At 45.7% G+C, this 18,709-nt stretch overlaps 1 pseudogene; it reads right to left on the bottom strand.

Annotated features, from left to right (window-relative positions):
• Nucleotides 1–644: 644 nt before the first annotated feature.
• LOC119281151 lies at nt 645–3,731 on the bottom strand (annotated as a pseudogene).
• Nucleotides 3,732–18,709: the final 14,978 nt, after the last annotated feature.

The raw sequence follows: 18,709 nt of genomic DNA, 5'->3' as shown, positions 1-18,709 counted from the left end.
GCCCACACCGTTTGTACTACGTCTAGTCCAACACGGTACTAGAATTTAGATTATAATTTAACACTTTCATGAGCACAACAGTACATGTGTAATAAAAATGTTCCTTGAACACTCGCCCAAATGTGTGTCGTTTGTAATCAGAAGGAGAACATCAGTGGATCAAGGTTTACTGAACAAAACCAGCCAACTAACAGGGTCAGACTTAAGAATTTCAGAGCTGTCACAAGATTCAGAGAAATAGACTTGCAAATTGGGAGAACTTAAAAGCACTTGTAGTTTCTAATTGATTCGTGTTGGTTACTCCCTACTCCTAAAATGTATATGAATTCGCTCTGTCCATTTCTCTGCCTTATTTGAGCTAGGAGCCTAGGAGCATTTTGGAACATGCTGTAGATTTCAACTAGAATAAGTAGAAGCAGATGCATTACAAAGAGAATCTGAACATCAGTATGGAATACAATGAGTTGTTCTGCTGTAGAACAAGAAGGTTTGCAATATCAAAACATTTTGAAGGTAAAATTAACTCAAGATAAGGGGATTCTGATTGTACTAATTTGGAAAGATACAACAGATATGCTTTTTTTTCCTTTCAGAACATTTCTGCTCATGATCGGGCTGGCTGTCTTTGTTGGGATTATCTCATTTCACCTGGGACCTGATAGATCTGAGGCTACAGGTGGAGCAGAGGATTTCACATTTCCAGCAATATAGAAATTTGCTTCATTTGTTGCAACAAAGTTATGATCTATATTGCTCTCAGCATCCATGCTACCTTCCAAGACTTTGACTACCTCTGACATTTTAGGCCTTCTTTGGAAGTCAATCTGCAAACACCACATGGCGAGCTTCATCATCTGAATTATGTCTTGCTCATGTGCTTGCATGTCGTTACTGCTCTTGTCAATCAAGTCTACCAAGTAACCGTTCTTCACCTTTTCTTCCAGTAGAGTAATAAGATGGATGCTCTCTTCAGACCGGGAAGTGTCGAGGTTCTTTCTTCCACTGATGATTTCCATGACCACAATGCTAAAGCTATAAACGTCAACCTTCTCTATGATTTGTGATGTCAACCATTCAGGAGCTAAGTATCCAGGTGTCCCTCTCATTCTAGTAACCACTTGGCTCATATCCCTATCAATGAGCTTACATAGGCCAAAATCAGAAATTTTGGCATTGAAGTTGTCATCTATGAGGATGTTTTGTGGCTTGACATCCAAATGAGCAATTCTCTTCACGCATTCCTCATGAAGATAAGAGAGACCCTTAGCCATGTTAGTGATTATCTTGCATCGTGTGCTCCAATCTAGAGGAGGAGCAACATCGTCAGGTCGACAATAGATCCACCTATCCAAGGATCCTTTGGGCATATACTCGTATACCAAGAGCCTGTGGGATTTCTCAGCACAGAAAGCAAACAGCCTCACTAGATTGATATGATGAATGCTGCCTATTGTTTGAACCTCTGCCAAAAATTCTCTGTTTCCCTGACCAGCTCGATCCAAACATTTTACTGCAACCCTTTCCTCACCTAGCTGTCCCTTGAAAACAGACCCAAATCCTCCTTCCCCAAGCTTGCCTTTGAATTGCTCGGTCGCTACTTCTAACTGTTGAAACGTGAACCTCATTGGTGTTCCTTGTAGCTTACCAAACTCTGCCTCCTCTTCCTCCATCTCATGGCGTCGTTGTGTCCTTCTTTGATGTATGACGAAAAGGATGAATGCGACAATGAAAATGAAACTGACTATTGAAGCTGCAATTGCAATCGGAACAACTATGTCTACTTTTCTGGATGAGGGTCCTGTGCTTGATGGCCCAATAGCAGTTGAAGCAGGACTTGGAGCCGGCGAAGAGGGTAGATCGATTGGTGGGCAGAAGACTACCATGTAGTTGGTATCTCTCGGACAACTGAATGCAGCTTGCGAGGGAGAATATTCAGAGAAACTTATTGCCTCCGGGCACATATGCACAAAATAGGTCGAGTATTTATCGGGTAAACATCCGTCCCCAGAGCAGCAGTACAAATAGGACTGATTCGTGAACACTTCACATGCGCTGTTGCAGCCTCTGGGCACCTTGAACTCGATCGGACATTGCGATGTGATGTTGGCAGCACAGCGCGGCCCCTTGCTGCACCCTGATCTTTTTTTCCACTCGACTGGCACTGGCAGGATCTCCATGGGTAGAGTAAATTGCTCAAAGCCACCACATTTGCGGCTAGAGTCCTCCAAAACCACCGCTTTTGCCAAAAATCACAAAAAACCACCGACTCTGCGGCAAGTGAGTAACAAATCGCACTAATTTGAAACTGAGACGCGTCTAACAGCGGACCTGGCGTGTTGGCCCCACATGTCAGGCTAATTTGGCATGCCTAGATGGATAATATGCTGACGTGGCAAAGGGCCCACATGTCAGCCCCACACCTCCGTCTTCCTCCTCACATCTCTCTTCCCTCTCTCCCTCTTCCTATCCGCCGGCGGCTTGAGCTCGATGCTGCTGCAGGACGGCGGAGCTAGGGGGCGCTCCTCGACGACTGGCGGCGGCGGACGCGGCCGTACCCAACTGCGAGATGCTGGCGAGCGGCTCGGGTGGAGCATCTCCTCGCGCGGGATGATGTCGCGCAGGACGGCTCCTGGAGCGGCGGTGACTTGGACTCCGACGATGTGGGGAACAGCCGGATCCCGAGAGTAGGGAGGCGGGGGAGGTCGATGGCGAGGCGGGAGCCTGCCGCCAGAGTCGCCCGCAGCATGGCCGTACGCGGACGAATCGATCTGCCCTGGCCAGCAGCAGGTCGACGCCGCGGCTCCCGATTCGTTCGATCCGCTTGCTTCTGCGTCCCTTTTCTGCCTGCAACAATCGATCCGCCACCACGTGACGCTGCAGGGAGGCGGTGCACGGCACTGCCGGAGGAGGGCACGAGTTGCCGTGCCCGGCGTCGACCATCGGGTCTTGGTGGGCGGCCATGGCGTGGGCGAGTGGCGGCGTCGAGGCTCGCCGCGCGCAGAGGAGGGGCGGAGCTCGTCAGGGTGCAGACGGAGGGGCAGCATCGCCGGAGAAGAGCTGGACCGACGGAGTAGGTGTTGTGCGTGCACACGAAGTACTCGACGAAATGCCAGAGCCTAGTCACCTCTCTACTATTTATTCTTTGTCAAGTCAGCCTGACATGTGGGCCAGGCATGTCAGTTTTTCACTTAGTCGCGGCTCACAGCACGTTTAGTGCTTTTTGTTACTCACTTGGCGAGGAAGTGATGGTTTTTTGAAATTTTTGACACAAGTGATGGTTTTGCAGTATTCGTGCCACAAATGTGGTGGCTTTCAGCAATTTACTCTCATGGGTACATTAAAGCCGTAGAAGAGGGAAATATAGAAAAAAGTGTTGGCGTAAAGATGGAGGAGTTCGAAATTAGCAGTCGTGGTGGGCAGCTGACCATACCTCTTGCAAGCGAGCATGCCGTCGCAGTCGCTTGTCTGGCACGACCCGTTGCCTCCGCTATCAAATGAGCAGCCTGTTCGTGCCCAAATGTTGTGGTGGTGGAAGAATCGGGCACCTTGAGGGTCCATGTCTTCCCTGGGTCCAGCGGCATGCCGCCGCCCACCGGTACAGCGGCCGGCCACACGGTGTAGGAACATTGATTGGTGATGTTCAACGTGATGGTGGTGACAACATGCAGCAGGGGGAGAAGCAGGGGGAGGAGCAGGTGGAGGAGAGTTACAAAGGTAACCGTAGCTGCCATTTGTTGAAGCTAAACCGGATAAATGAGTGTGCAACAGGACTTGTTTCAGAGGAAATGATAGAACTGAGAGGAACAAAGATCTGTTGTATCAGTGTGGCTATGCTCCTAAAGATTTGTGGGCTGGAAATGTTCAACAGTCTGCGCTCAACTGCCGTCCCCGAAACTATCAAGCCGGCTGTATAACATAGTCCTGGGCCTGGCAACTACTCAATTGATGTGTGTTTTTTTTTTGTCGTGACAGTGAGATCGCCTGCAGGGCAGCAATGCAAAAAGAGACAAATAATACCATCTGGAGTGGAGATCAGTTTTGGGACCGGCGAGCTGAGCTGGTCTGTGGCAGCTGCAGAACTGGATGTCTTTTGACTTTGAGTGGCCAATCATGCCGTCAACTGTGGGAGTTTTCGGCCTCTCATTTCCAAAGTCATCAATCTTGATGATCTCAAGTTGTCATGCTAGTCGAGCTTTAAAGTGAAGAAGAAATTATTAAGGAATCGAGTTGAGGGTACCAAAAATAAGAAAAAGAGAAAATGTACACATCACCAGTCGATCTAAGCGTGAGGGTGCCATTTGTCCTATGAATTGCTTTCGTTGATCAAGTTATTAAACTGGATCGAAGTTGCAGTAGAATAAAAGAACTGATCCAGGGAGCTAGAGACAACGACATATAGCAATATAGTGGGACTTAGACAAGGCCGGCCTTGCTCCTCGGAGGCTGGGACCTGTTCAATTACTGGCTTCATTTCTTTTCAATTTCATGTGTATTAGTGGCTGGGGCGTGCTATTGGCACGCCTCCTCAGCGTTCATATGCATATTTATCTTACTTATGCACCTCCGCATGTCTAGATTGATCTTTGATGGTACTTATGTACAACAAAAATGATTCGACAAATGTCTTCTTCAACAATTGACTCTCCAAGACAATCCTAGCAGAGGTAGATTTATAAAACTTGCAGTCGACTATTTAATATGTCTCTAACGTATCTATAATTTTTGATTATTTCATGTTATTATTATATTATCAATCTTGGATGTTTTATATGCATTAATATGTTGTTTTATATTTTTTTGGGACTAACCTATTAACCTACTGCCCAATGTCAGTTGCTATTTTTTCCTGGACCAGAAAACAAACACGAAGCTCCGGGAAGAGGCCAGAAGACCCACGAGGGGGCAACAAGCCCCGAGGGGCGGCCAACACCCCCTTGGCTTGTGGGCTCCCCGTGGCTCTCCTAACCCTAATCTCAGCTCTATAAATACCCAAATATTTGCCTTACGTCAAAGTGCACAAAAAAAATACTTTTCCGCCGCCGTAAACTTCTGTTCTCCTGAGATCTTATCTTTGAGCCTTTTCTGGCACTCCACCAGAGGGGAATTCGATCATAGAGGGCTTCTACATCAACCTTGCTGACCTTCTGATGATGTGTGAGTAGTTTACCACAGACCTTGGCAAAGGTAGGGGCGAGTTTCTTGCCTGCGGTAGCTGACAGCTTATTAGGAAGAGGATGATTTTATGTGTTGACCCCATATCTTTTCAGAAAAACAGCCTAAAACACTGTACAATTACTTGCGTCGTTGAGAAAAAATAAATCGGAAAACTAGCAGTGACCTCAATGATTTTTGTGGCTGGCTTGGCCACTCAGCATACTATAAGCGGTTTGGTTCAGGAAGGCGTCCACGTTCAGCTAGCCCGACAGCGACAGGAATCCTCCGGCGTGCTTCACCATAACCGAGCTGACAACCTCTTGACAGTAAAATGTGGGTATCAAATTCAGATTAGATGCTGGATGATGCTAAATCAGTTACAGTTCAGAGATTACTAACTACTCCCTATAAGACGTTTTTTGACACTATGACAGAATGTACACATGTAATTACCATAAGATACATTACGTACAACCTCACAAATAGATGATATTGTAGTTAACATAGATGTAGATTATTTTCCTCTGAAAATTGTTGATCAGCAAGAGCGATGTGCCAACAACAACAGATTGTCAACTTTATGTATACATACAACAAAGATAACTTCCCTGAACAGGTTTCTTTTTCTTTTCGGTTTTTCCTTTTTCCTTTCTGTTTTATTTTTCTTTCTTCTTCTTTTGTTCTTTTTCATTTTTTTTCTTATTTTTATTTTTCGTTTTCAGTTTGCACACATCTTTCAAATCCGTGAACATTTTTTGAGTTCATTAACATTTTTCAGATAGATGACATTTTTTTAAATTGTGGACATCTTTTAAATACCTTAATATTTTTTTTACAAATTTGTGAGTATTTACCAAATTGATGAAAAAAATCATAATTTCGTAATTTTTTAGTTTTTAAAAATTTTGTGAAATTTCTTTTCGAATTCATGAACATTTTTGTGTTCGTCCAATTCAAAAAATATTCATCTAATATAAAAAATATTCATCTAATATAAAAAATATTCAGATTTAAAAAATATTCATCAAGATTCAAAATGTGTTCATCAAATGAAAAAAGGTTCACCAAATTCCAAATTTGTTCACCGACTTTCACAAAATGTTCATTAAATTCAAATTTTGTTCAACCATTTGTCAAAGAAATTAAATACTAATTTTGTTCATCAAGTTCAAAAAATGTTCATCAAATTCAAAATTTGTTCATCAAATACAAAAATAGTTACTCGTTATTATGCTTATAATTTTTTTCATCAAAATAAAAAGATGTTCTATAAAACGCAAATTATTTTCATTCTTTTGAAAGAATGAACATTTTTCGATTCAAGAAATGTTTTTGAATTCGGTGAACATTTTTTGAATCCTGAGCATTAATCATTTCCTAACATTTTTTTAAATCATGAACAGTTTTTTAATTCACGAATATTTCAAGATTTGTAACTTTTCCAAAATCCCGAATTACTTTTTTTTAAAAGGTTAAAATTGAAAAAAGTCAAAAAAGGGAAACCTAGGCTTTTTTTCTTAGAATGCCAACCCTTTATTTGATCAAGGTGCTTCCCGCTTTCAGGCCCCGCACATGGGCAGGTCCACTCGGGTGCGCGGGGGAGCGGGATGCGCGCTCCCTGGTTCCCTGGCGCCTACAGGCCCAAATAGGCGAAATCACTAGTTAAGGAGTACTCCTTGCGGAGATTACTCCAACTTCTTCAGGTTGCGACAAGTGGCGCTCTGCATGTGAGCCACTTGTCGCAACCTGGGAGTTTTCCCTTTTTTCGTAGATTCGTTTATTCAAAACGTTTTATCTCTTAAACTGTGCGTCGAAATCTCGAACCGCTTTCGTCGTTGGATTCCTCGCGTCGAGATCTTCAAAACTAGATCCCATATTGATAGGTTTTGACGAACTTTTTTTCATGAAAAAACCGGACGGAAAAACCGAACCGGGAACACGGTTTTTGTCCTTTCCGAAAAAGACACGCACGTGCCTCTGACGAAATCACAACCGTGCCTCTCGCGGAAGCAAAGAAAACACACTTTTTCCCTTTTCAAAAAGGCACGCCCGTGCCTCTCGCGAAAAGTACAACCGTGCCTCTCGCGGAAGCAAAATCGTGCCTCTCGCGAAAGAAAAAAAAAACAGAAAACACGTTTTTTCCTTTCCGAAAGAGGCACACCCGTGCCTCTCGCGAAAGCACAACCGTCCCTCTCGGAGAAGCAAAACCGTGCCTCTCACGAAAGAAAAAAAAAACAGAAAACGCGTTTTTTCCCTTTCCGAAAGAGGCACGCCCGTGCCTCTCGCGAAAGCACAACCGTGCCTCTCGCGGAAGCAAAACCGTGCCTCTCGCAAAAAAAAAATCAGAAAACGCGTTTTTTCCTTTCCAAAAGCTATCCACGAGTCCATATTCCAGAGCCCCCAGGCGACATACAATTTCATTACCAGATTCATGGGAGATCTGAACATCATAAAAGGCAGGGAGATCATTCGGGCAGCTCACAGTGGAGGTGCAGTGCCGGCTCAGCGGGGGCCAAAGAGACCACCTGTGGGTTTCTTCAAGATACATGTTGACGCGGGAGTGATGACCAGAAGGGGAGGATCAGCAGCAGCAGTATGTAGAGATGAAGGGGGCAACTATATGGGCAGCTCCGCTTTAGTTCTGGAAGGAGTAGTGGATCCGTCCACTCTCGAGGCTATAGCATGCAGGGAAGCTTTGTCACTGGCAGATGACCTGGGCATTCAAAATTTCATTGTCGCATCGGACTGCAAGCAAGTCATATCGGACATCAACAGAAACTCGCACGGGTTGTATGGAGCGATCATCACAGAGATACAACTTAGATCATCTGTTTTTCATTGTAATTTTTTTTGAGAGTCGTGTTGTTAACCATGAAGCACATAGCTTAGCCAAGTTTCCGCTCTCTAGAGGTCCGGGACGCCATGTTTGGCTTGGCGTGTCTCACGACCAGAGATGTATCCCACATCATGTGGACTTTCATGAATAAATTTGGCTTTACCCCTCAAAAAAAGGTGAATTACCATGTGATAGGACCTTCTGAATGCTCAATGACTGACGAGGAGTCATTACAGCTTCAGTATGGCTGCCTGTGGTCCAGTCATCGTCAGAAGTAATCAACCAGACATTAGGGAAATGCTTTCAAACAAAAACATATTCAGCTATTAGTCTTATTTAGCATTAGTCATGCGCAGCTGGAATGTTGTCCATTCTAACTTCTAATATGCAGGCAGTAGAAAACAGGGGAAATACCAAATGCATCTCCCCACATAATCTGCACTGATTGTGTGAGAAAAACCTGGGGAATATGTTCTGCAGAGAAGGGTGTGAGAAAGTAGTACAGTTATAAGTAGACATTTTTGAAAAAGAATCACATCAGCTTTAGTTTTTCCCTCTGCAAAACACGCCTTGCTACCTGTTATTATCTGGTACCCCCCACCTCGTAATCAAAATATAAGATGGCTTGACGGCAACTAGCTAAGTCTCTTTGTCAGCAACATCAGTCAAGTAGATATACTAGTAGTTGGCATGTAATTACCGAAAAAGGGTTTTCCCCCGCTTTGTATTTCGAAGCAAACCACCATTGTACACAACCCAATGCTGGACGAGCAGCACATCAAGCCAAAAAAGAAAAAGAAAAAGAAGAAGAAATTAATGCCAACAATGACAGCTCGACAAAGCGCTGAAGACCCGCGACCATTGCGCCCTCCGGAAACAAACCACCACAGCCCGAGGCTCCGATCTACCGCGAACTAAGCAGCACCTCCAAGAAGGGATGCGACGCTGACGACGCTGCTGCCCGGACAAGTCCTAGGGTTTCCCCAGTACGCGGAGGGAGGCAGGGAATATCTACTACCGACACCCTCCAAGAAGGGATAGTGGCACCCGCCGGTGTCACCGCATCGGAGTCGGACGAACCGGCAAGGATTTCTCCCGCACGCCAAACCCCACCGGCCAACCGGAGCCGACCAGCCAAACCACCGCCCAACACCATGCGCCATCACGGTTGCACCGCCACCAACGCCGTCTCACTGCGAGCACCACCACGAGGCCAAGAAGACCGGAGAGAAGATCCAAGCGACGGGAGCAGCAGCACCAAGGCCGAGGGAACCACCTCCACCGCCGTCGTGCGGGAGGCCCGCGCCTCCGGCACCGTCGCGGTAGCCGTCCGGACACGGCAGCGGGGCATACCAGGCCACCCCTGACATGTCCAGGTCTGAAACGGGCCCGCTAAGCCCCGCCGGCCACGCTGCAGCAGGCTGGCGTCGGCGCCACCAGCACCCCGCCGTTCATCGCCGCTCCCCCGCCTCCTGGGAGTCACGCCACAGACCCGTCCCGCCGCCGGCCCGCCCAGGCCCAGATGGGGCCCGAAGGGCCCAGAACTGTGTTGAGGCCGTGCTGCTGCGCCACCCCGCCGCCAACGACGGCGCCGCCGCCCCGCCGCCCGCCCACGCCGCAACGTGGAGCCCCGCCGCCAGCCAGATCGCCGCCGCCTAGGAGCACCCCCGGTGCAGCTCCCCCCCGCTGGAGAGCCACCAGAAGGGGAAAGACAGTGGGCCGCCGCCACCAGCGTCCCCGGGGCCAGGCCGGCCGCGGGCGCTAGCGACGGCGGCGGGGAGGAGGAGGAGAGGAGGGTCTGGAGGAAGAGGAGGGCGCCGCGCAGCCGGTCGCCCGCGGAGCTGACGCGGTCGCGAGAGGGGGGGGTGCGATTCTTCCGGTAGTACTCTTCTCTCGTTGGCATGTAATTACCCTCCTTGGGGTATTTTTTTTTACTTTGCCACGACAATGCTCTGCTTTCAAGGCCTTAACTGTCTTGTTTGTGCTTGCAGTTCTTGATGCAGAGCAGGTTGAGGGGCGGCATCATTTGCCTGATATGAAATAATGTAACTATGCTGCTACCCAAGGCCTGGGAACATTTGTGTGAAAACATGTAGTAGCAAGATTCGAGTGTTCAGTCATTTGGATCAGCAAGATTGTAGGGCACACCACCATTGGTCAAACAGATGCAGATTTGATCTAGTTCTCGTCCATGCAAGTCACATTTTGACTCGGCTTTGAAGGTCAGCAAAATAAACATGCAGAATTTGCCTAGTATTGCTACTTTAATTTGTACTCCCTCTGTAAACTAATATAAGAGCGTTTAGATTACTAAAATAGTGATCTAAATACTCTTATATTAGTTTACGGAGGGAGTAGAAATTTTTACAGCAATTTCCTGGATTTCAATTAGTTCGGACCAGATAACGATGTCATTTAGTGCAGTAGTTATTTATGTCAGCCCCACACTTCAGTAATTTCTGTGTTCATGTCAAGGACAAAAAAAGAGCACCAGCAGATCAGGACCACATTAAATTGACAGCCATGACATGCTTTTTCAAACTACATCTGAGAGTAATACACAAAAATATACATATTGTCTAGGTGATACTCTGGGCTGAAACTCCCTCTCCTGGCTTTAGAGAAGAACTGACAAGCACAACTGTGAACTGACACGCATGTGGGTGGCTATGCCTATATGTGTTTGCAGTTAATCAGCTCCTTAATCCCATTGACCCCACCCGCCTCCGCCATTGACCGCACAAGATTCGCCTCCCATCCCCTCTGTCAGTTCCTAGCTCTGTATTCTGCAGCTGTTCTAATATTCAGTTACTGTAGCGCACCAGTTCAGCGACAGTCAAGAAGATCCAACGGTCGAGATGGACGCGCTACGCATGGAGGATGGATACTGGGCGCCAGAAGATCGCTGTACTTCGTCAGCTACGTGGCCGCCCCTGTTTTTACCCCGTCCTTCTTACTTCGCTTTCCAGCTGTGATCAACTTCTTATAGCGCCTGCGTGCGCGAAGGAACTCATTCTTTCTTGTAAAGCAAAACCTGTAACGCTTCGTTTGGATGTCTCCATTGGAGAGTTCCGTATTGAATTGGTTTGAATTCCAAATCAGTGAAGAAACTGAAATGGGACCAATACAAATTCACATGTTTGGTTGTCCAGCGAATTGGCCCTTAAAATGCCTCTGAGATTTCAGTACAGAATCTTCTTTGGATGACAAACTTTGAAATTGCATAGCTATATTACCAAGTTATACCTTGTTCCACATCACTCAAAAATACTATGAATGAATATATAACAATGAAATAATTAAATATTCTAGAAATGCATCAGGAAATGCAAATGGTCATACAATGACAACAATATATTTTTACGATAACATAACACAAAATTTGAAACAATAACAAATAGCACGTACTCTCAAATATGGTCTCGTACATGACATAAATGACAACAATTTAAAAGATAGGTTCAAATGCTTGACATAAACAGTGTGTGGCAGTACATACGTAGTTCCAAGTTCAACAAGGTAGTACATACAAAGTCCAAGTTCAACATGACATAAAATAGATGGTTCGAAGTTCAACAGCACATAAAAGCATCGATCTTCAAGGCAACATAAGCAGCCATGTCTTCCTCATGGTAATGGGCAGCTCCTTCAGAGCTTGAAATAGGCGATCATTGAGTACCAACTTCCCGTAACATCGAAGCATATCTTGCTCAGCTAAATCAGGTATCGACCTAAGTGAATCAAGTATTTCAGCGGGTGTGGTAACCTTTGGTAGTGGAATGGGCTCAGTTGTCTTGAAAGCATCAACTAAGTCCTTCATATCCCAAGCATGCAAAGAATAGCATCACCTGTTCGCTGCCTCTTTGGCGCTACTTCTGGAGAGACTTCAGCCGGTTCTTCTAATGGCTCTGCAGCAATCTCAGCACCTGTCTTCGCACCCTCGCCATTAGCATGATCTTTTGAATATACGATACATATGGGCTCCCAGTTCTTGATTACTTTGGTCTTGTAAGACTTTATCTCCTTGCATGCCTTGTTAGCCTACACAATAAACACAAACTAGTAAAGCTACTACCTTCTTATTCTACATATGCAAACTATATACAGAATGTGTACTCATGATGCATGCATGGTTACCTCCATATATTTAGCCCAAACATCATCACTATCCATTGATAGCCTATTATTGGTCCAATCCGAGCCGAAACCACTTTGAGAAAGGATCTTGCTAACGACCTCATACTGATGATCCAAAGTCCTCATCCTTCCACTTATGTTATCCTTTGTGATATCCTTATTGCACTTCACTAGTAGAAAAAGGACCTTATGTGAGATACATTAGTCCCGGTTCAATTTTGGCCCGGTACTAATGATATCATTAATACCGGTTCGAACGGCTATAAGTGCCGGTTCGTGTTGAACCTTTAGTACCGGTTCGTGCCACGAACTGGTACTAAAGGGGTGGTGGCAGGCTGGCGTCAGGCCGGGGCCCCACGAGCCCCTTTAGTCCCGGTTTGTGGCACAAACCGGTACTAAAGGGCCAACCTTTAAGAACACAAAAAAGATATGACAGATATGGCTTCTACTGTATCACCCAGACGTTCACACATGTATCTCCCAGTGTGTTGTAGCACCCAATTAACGTATCATGTTTGTTAGTAGTTCTAACATGTTAGACTTAGCTGAACTTTATTGTACCTAATATTCTCTTTGGCACTTAATTCACATCACACTTTAAGTTCTGCTCGAAGGGTCATCTGAATTGATGACAATGGTAAAGCTCATGTGTGTCGAGTACCCCATGTCTAAATTTATTCAGAAGTGTTCACAATATTACGGCCTCACATGATCTGGATAACTTGGAAATAGAAAAAAACATGGTTGCCGTCTCATATGCTTTTAGTTCATTTACTAATCATATTGAGAAAATAAATTTAATTTCTTTAGAATAAATTTAAGAACACAAAACAAAGTTGGTTGAGAAGACTTGGATGAATACACTATATTTCAAATATTATTAATAGCTTCAAGTATTTATGATTTTTGAAAAAAAATTAGCCCGTGCAACAGCACGGGTTGACGACTAGTTAATAAGAATTATTGAGCGAAGAAAACACCAAAACGGGCCCACACCCTGGCCAGGAGGGTGGGGGCGCGCCCACCCCTACTGGGTGCGCCCCTGTCTCCTAGGCAACCTGGTGGCCCTCCGGTGCCCATCTTCTTCTATATGAAGGCTTTTAACCTGGAAAAAAAAATCTGAGGCAAGATAACGAGACGAAACTCCGCCGCCACGAGGCGGAACCTTGGCGGAACCAATCTAGGGCTCAGGCAGAGCTGTTCTGCCGGGGAAACTTCCCTTCGGGAGGGGGAAATCATCACCATCGTCACCACCAACGATCCTCTCATCGGGAGGGGGTCAATCTCCATCAACATCTTCACCAACATCATCTCCTCTCAAAACCCTAGTTCATCTCTTGTATCCAATCTTGTATCAAAACCACAAATTGGTACCTGTGGGTTGCTAATAGTGTTGATTACTCCTTGTAGTTGATGCTAATTGGTTTACTTGGTGGAAGATCATATGTTTAGATCCTTAATGCATATTATTACTCCTCTGGTTATGAACATGAATTGGCTTTGTGAGTAGTTACGTTTGTTCCTGAGGACATGGGTGAAGTCTTGCTATTAGTACTAAAGGGCCAACCTTTAGTACCGGTTTGTGCCACGAACCGGCACTAAAGGGGTCTAACCTATAGTCCCGGTTGGAGACACAACCAGGAATATAGGGCAATTTTCAAACTTGAAAAAATCATAACTAAATCATCCTAATTCAGAAAAATACATATAATATATCAAAAATTGTAGAACAAAAAGATTGATCCGCTGAAACGGTCAGGCTTTGAGGTAGCCACCTGACCCTGTGCGATGGTGATGCTCCTTCTTTGCAGCATTTATCTTGTTTGTCGCTGACATCTTCTTACTACACTCCGATGTCTTGTTGGCCACAAATGCATCCCATTGATCTCTGAGCTTCTCAACTCGGCCGACGAATTCTGGTGTCTTTTTTTTGTCGACAAATTTGCTTTCAGCTCATTCTTCCACCTCCTGAATAGATCTGCCATCTTCTTGAATGCAAAGGACTTGACCATTGGCTCCATAATTGGATTCTCCGGATTCTCCTCTTCTGGTAGGGTGAAGTTTACCTTCAGCGCTCTCCAAAGATCATCTTTCGGTCTATCTTCAACAAAAGAAACTTGAAGCTCTTCATCCTTAGGCTGATTCCATAGCTCGATGCTGATCGGGATCATGTCCCTAACAAGAATCCCGCACTGAGCAGTAAATGCCTCCTTGGTCCGGAGGGGTTCAGTCGGTTGGCCATCGCGTGCGATTGCTGTGATCGTGAAACTTTCATCCGAGCGCAACTTTTTCTTCGGGCCTCATCTCCTTACCGACGTTGTGCTCGATTCGGAGGGCTAGAAATAAGAAGAAAGATGAGAGTTAATATGTGTAGATACCAAAACAATGAATCCATCAATTAGCTAGTCAGCACAGGCTTAATTAATATATATACCTGGCCGGACTCTGTTCGGTCACCGGAGCCGTCATCAGGGCCTCCTTCTTGCACCGGCATTCGATCACCGGAGCCATCATAATCATGTCCTTTCTCCTCCGTTGCTCGATAACCGTGGCCTGTTTCTTCACCCTCTCCTTCCAGACCATCGGTTTCGTTGAGATACGACATGACATCAGCTTCGGCTATGATTATGTCCCCCAACACCCGTTCTGCTTCCTCGTCTCGGTCGTGCTCCATAGTTTCTGCAAATATTACAACATGGCAATTATTATACAAACATGACAGATGGATATATTAGTGGCAAATGCAGACCTAGCTGTAGCTATTCACAACAAGGAATTATATTAATTAATGGCCTCGACGGTTCTGTAGGGTTTGGAGTGGCCTCAGCAACGCTTAAAGGGTTCGGGGTGGCCTCGACGGCAACAGTCTTTTAACTTGGTAAAGGAGGGGGTATATCGACAACGACGACATACATACATGGAAAAAAATGTTATCGGGGAGGGGGTATATCTACCCCCCTCATGTTGAAGTTATTGGGGAGGGGGTAACGACCTCCCCCCTCATGTTGAATATATGTTGAATTCCCGAGATAGTTAGGAACCGGAGGGGACTCCTCCCTCCTCATGTCTGATGAGTTTTTACAACCTCTCTCCCATGAAACATTCATAGAACAAACTTAATACGAGTTTTAACAGAAAACATTCATCGAACAAAATTACAACAGAAAAAATTGACCAAGTTTTCATATATCATCATCATCTACTACAAAAAATTGACATATTCTTGGCATATTCGACAATAATATCACCAAAAAGATTCTATGAAGTTAACATTAAAAATTCTCACTTTTGCATATTCCTAGAACCCTCGAACCCTCAACCCTCGGCCATAGAACCCTCGAACCCTCGACCCTAGAACCCTAGAACCGTCGAACCCTCGACCCCTCGACCCTCAAACCCTCAAACCCTCGAACCCTCGACGACCCTCGAACCCTCAACCCCCTCCCCCCTCTCATGTCGAAGTTATCGGGGAGGGGTATATCAACCCCCCCTCCCATGTCGAAGTTATCGGGGAGGTGGTATATCGACAAAGACATACCCGATAAAAAATAAGAAGAGGAAGAAGAATAAAAAACAAGAGGAGAAGAAGAAAGGAATAGAGAGAGGAGAAATCGAAGAAAAAAAGAGGAGAATAAGAAAGGAATAGAGGTGAAGAAGAAAAAATAGACTAGTTTTTTTTCTTCTCTTCTTCTCCTTTTTTTTCTTTTTGCTCTTCTTATTTATTTCTCCTCTTATTCTCCTTTCTTCCTCTCCTTCTTCCTCTCCTTCTTCCTCTTCTTATTATTTTCATTTTTCTTCTCCTTCTTTTTCTTCTTCTTCCTTCTTTTTCTTCTTCTTCCTTCTTCCTTCTTCCTAGCTAGATATATAAAAGTTTTCTAAAAATGTAACTTTTGCATATATAAAACTTTTTCTTCTTCTTCCTTCTTCATTCTCTTCCTTCTTCCTAAATATATAAAACTTTTCTAAAAATGAAACTAACCCAAAATGCACTAAATCAGAGAACATACATAGATAAAACTTTTCTAAAAATCTAACTTTTGCATATATGAACATATATACACAAAGAACATACATACATATAAATAAAAAATTAGTACATATATGAAAAAACATCATATGAAAAAACATCATATGCACAAAAAAAACATCATATGATCATATGAACAAAAAAACATCATATGAACAAAACAACGTCAAAGAAAGGTCGCCGGACCGTAGCGTGGGGTGGTGCGGCGACGACGTCGATCGGGGCAGGGGCGGCGTGGGGAGGAGAAGGCGTCGGGGCTGCGAGGGGCGGCGGCGCCATCTGGGTGGCGCGGGGCGGCGACGGCGTCGGGGCGGTGCGGGGCGGTGACGGGAACAGCGTTGGGGCGGTAAGACGGCGCGGGGTGGCGCGCGGTGCCGCGCGGCGACGACGTCGGGGCGGCGCGGGGTGGTGACGGTGCAGGGCGGCGACGGCGATGGCGTGGGGCAGCCTGGCGGGGCCGATGAGTTCGGCGTCGTCGGCGGGGCAAATGGTCGATGAAACTGAAAATTTTCACAAGTCCTGCTTATATACACGAAGCATTGGTCCCGGTTCGTGGCACCAATCAGGACCAATGCCCCCCTTTAGTCCCGGTTGGTGCCATCAACCGGGACCAAAGGTCAATTTCCAACAGCCCAAAGGGCGGGCAACAGAGGCCTTTGGTCCCGATTGCTGGCACCAACCAGGACTAAAGGGGGGGCATTGGTACCGGTTCGTGGCACCAACCGGGACCAATGCACCACTTTAGTTTCAGTTGGTGCCACCAACCGGGACCAGTGGGCCTTGCACAACGGCGTGGTGGTGGGAGTTTAGTCCCACCTCGCTAGCTAAGGGAGAGCCGCACCTATTTATAAGGTGTTGTGCGCCAACCCTCTCGAGCTCCTCTCTAAAGCAGGCTTTCGGGCCTAATCTGTCACTATGTGCGTGTGGGCCTACTGGGCCTACTGCGGGCCTGAATCCTGGCGCATTGTTGGGTTTCTAGTCGTATTCAGGTCGTGGTGGCCCTTTAGGTGGCCCTTTAGGTCATGGTGGCCCTGTCAACTAGGCCCCCTGGTGGCCCTCCGGTGCCCATCTTCTTCTATATGAAGGCTTTTACCCTGGAAAAAAAATCTGAGGCAAGATTACGAGACGAAACTCCGCCGCCACAAGGCGGAACCTTGGCGGAACCAATCTAGGGTTCAGGCAGAGCTGTTCTGCCAGGGAAACTTCCCTTCGGGAGGGGGAAATCATCACCATCGTCATCACCAACGATCCTCTCATCGGGAGGGGGTCAATCTCCATCAACATCTTCACCAACACCATCTCTTCTCAAAACCCTAGTTCATCTCTTGTATCCAATCTTGTATCAAAACCACAAATTGGTACCTGTGGGTTGCTAGTAGTGTTGATTACTCCTTGTAGTTGATGCTAATTGGTTTACTTGGTGGAAGATCATATGTTTAGATCCTTAATGCATATTATTAATCCTCTGGTTATGAACATGAATTGGCTTTGTGAGTAATTACATTTGTTCCTGAGGACATGGGTGAAGTCTTGCTATTAGTACTAAAGGGCCAACCTTTAGTACCGGTTCGTGCCACGAACCGGCACTAAAGGGGTCTAACCTATAGTCCCGGTTGGAGACACAAACCGGGAATATAGGGCAATTTTCAAACTTGAAAAAATCATAACTAAATCATCCTAATTCAGAAAAATACATACAATATATCAAAATTTGCAGAACAAAAAGATTAATCCGCTGAAACGGTCAGGCTTTGAGGTAGCCACCTGACACCGTGCGATGGTGATGCTCCTTCTTCGCAGCATTTATCTTGTTTGTCGCTGACATCTTCTTACTACACTCCGATGTCTTGTTGGCCACAAATGCATCCCATTGATCTCTGAGCTTCTCAAATCGGCAGACGAATTCTGGTGTCTTTTTTTTGTCGACAAACTTTGCTTTCAGCTCATTCTTCCACCTCCTGAATAGATCTGCCATCTTGTTGAATGCAAAGGACTTGACCATTTGCTCCATAATTGGATTCTCCGGATTCTTCTCTTCTGGTAGGGTGAAGTTTACCTTCAGCGCTCTCCAAAGTTCATCTTTCTGTCTATCTTCAACAAAAGAAACTTGAAGCTCTTCATCCTTAGGCTGATTCCATAGCTCGATGCTGATCGGGATCATGTCCCTAACAAGAATCCCACACTGAGCAGTAAATGCCTCCTTGGTCCGGAGGGGTTCAATTGGTTGCCATCGCGCGCGATTGCTGTGATCGTGAAACTTTCATCAGAGCGCAACTTTTTCTTCGGGCCTCGTCTCTTTACCGACGTTGTGCTCGATCCGGAGGGATAGAAATAAGAAGAAAGATGAGAGTTAATATGTGTAGATACCAAAACAATGAATGCATCAATTAGCTAGTCAGCACATGCTTAATTAATATATATACCTGGCCGGACTCTGTTCGGTCACCGGAGCCGTCATCAGGGCCTCCTTCTTGCACCGGCATTCGGTCACCGGAGCCATCATAATCATGTCCTTTCTCCTCCGTTGTTCGATAACCGTGGCCTGCTTCTTCACC

The sequence above is a fragment of the Triticum dicoccoides genome, chromosome 3B (genome assembly GCF_002162155.2).
Source record: "Triticum dicoccoides isolate Atlit2015 ecotype Zavitan chromosome 3B, WEW_v2.0, whole genome shotgun sequence".
In the NCBI taxonomy this organism is placed as follows: Eukaryota; Viridiplantae; Streptophyta; class Magnoliopsida; order Poales; family Poaceae; genus Triticum; species Triticum dicoccoides.
This window is presented reverse-complemented; position numbering and strand designations above follow the sequence as displayed.